The 1939-nt window shown below is 37.6% G+C and overlaps 1 non-coding gene across 1 annotated transcript; it reads left to right on the forward strand.

Annotated features, from left to right (window-relative positions):
* The first annotated feature begins 1628 nt into the window (after positions 1 to 1628).
* LOC123829848 lies at positions 1629 to 1735 on the forward strand. The gene has a single exon (XR_006787656.1). It is a non-coding gene; the product is annotated as a U6 spliceosomal RNA (small nuclear RNA).
* The last annotated feature ends 204 nt before the right edge of the window (positions 1736 to 1939 follow it).

A 1939-nucleotide genomic window follows, 5' to 3' on the forward strand; every position in this document is an offset into this window, starting at 1 on the left:
AAGCATCTACAAAACCCTACAGTTAACATCATACTCAAAGGTGAAAAACTGAATGCTTACACTTTAAGACCTCAAATAAGACAACACTGTCCATTCTCAACACTCTTACTCAAAATAGTACTGTACATTCTGGCCACTGCAACAAGGCAAGGAAAAGAAATAAAAGACAAACCAACTGGGAAGGAAGAAATATAACCACTCTTATTTGTATGTGGCATGGTTGTTTACACAGAAAATTCCAGGGAATCTACAAAAAAACTCCTAGAACATGTGAGTTCAGCAAGGTCACAGGATACATGATCAACACACAAAAATCAACCAACACTTCTACGTACTGGCAACGAACATATAAAATCCAAAATTTAAAATTCAATACCAGTTGCAATCACTCTAAAGAAAATTGAATAATTAGGCATACACTTAACAAAATATATACAAAATCTTTAGGCTGAAAACTACAAAATGCTGATGAAACAAATCAAAGAACTAAATATTCGAGAAAAGGAATGACATGCTATGTTCATAAACTATAAAACTCAACAGAGTAAAAATGCCAGTTCTGCCCAAACTAATCTACAGGTTTAACAAAATTCACATAAAAATTCCAGCAAGATTTATTGTATTCAAAGAGAAACTTATGGAAACTTTTATAGGAAAAGTCACAGGCTAAAATCATGTTTAAAAAACAGAGAGGAAGAGATCACTGCACCCACTATTAAGACTTGCTTGTCTAGACACAGTACCGCAGACAATGCGGCACCGGCAGAGGGGCAGGCTCATAAACTGATGGGACAAAACAGAAAGCCCAGGAATAGACACACACCGGTATGTCCAACTGATTTTTGACAAAGGTGCAATGGCAACTCAATAAAGTACAGCTGTTCAACAAATACTGCTGGAGCAGTTAAACATCCATAGACTGAAAACAAAATCTCCACCTGAAGCTCACACCTTATACAGAACTAAACTTAGATGGATTACAGACTTAAATATATAACTAACACTTATAGCAGAAAAAAAGAGGACATTTTCAGGATCTAGGGTTCCACAAAGAATTCTTAGACTTGACACCAAAACCCATAAAAGGAAAAATCGATCAATCTGACCTCATCAGAAAAAGACCCCCTGAAGAGAGGTTAAAGACAAGTTACATACTGGGGGGGAAAATATGTGCAAACCTCCTATCTGACAAAATACTTGCATCTAAACTATCTATTATCTACTCTCAGAGTCAACAGTCAAATAATAAAAAAAAACAACCAAAGTCTAAGTAGAAACTGAGCAAAAGACAAGAACAGGCACTTCACTGAAGAAAATATACATAGGGTAAGTAAGCATACGAAAAGATATTCAACAGCATTAGTCCCTGGGTAAGTGAACATTAAAACTAGGAGATATTGCTATCCATGTAACAGGATGGCTGAAGTGAAAAATGACGGCGAGGATGTAGAGAAAATAGCTCACTCATACATTGCTGCAGCGGATGTAAAATTGTGCAGCCAGTCTGGAAATCCATTTGGAAGTCTGCTATGAAAGTAAACATAAAATTACCATAGGGCTAGAAATTTCATTTTCTGGACTGAATCCCAGACAAATAAAAACTTATCATACAAAATGTAGCAGCTTTTGCGCTCGCTTCGGTGGCACATATACTAAACTGGAAATGACACAGAGAAGATTAGCATGGCCGCTGTGCATGGATGACATGCAAACTCGTGAAGTGTCCCATATTTTTATTATGCTGAGTGACATAAGCCAGGCAGTGAGGGACACATACCATGTGATCTCACCTTTAAGTGGGACCTAATCAACAAAACAAACAAGCAAGCAAAATACCACCAGAGACATTGAAACTAAGAACAATCGGACAGTAACCAGAGGGGAGGTGGGAGGGGGTGATGGGGGGAAGGCTTTTCAGGAACAACTATAAAGGACACAC

This window comes from Phyllostomus hastatus, unplaced genomic scaffold, assembly GCF_019186645.2.
Source record: "Phyllostomus hastatus isolate PE091 unplaced genomic scaffold, TTU_PhHast_1.1 phas_scaffold_114, whole genome shotgun sequence".
In the NCBI taxonomy this organism is placed as follows: domain Eukaryota; kingdom Metazoa; phylum Chordata; class Mammalia; order Chiroptera; family Phyllostomidae; genus Phyllostomus; species Phyllostomus hastatus.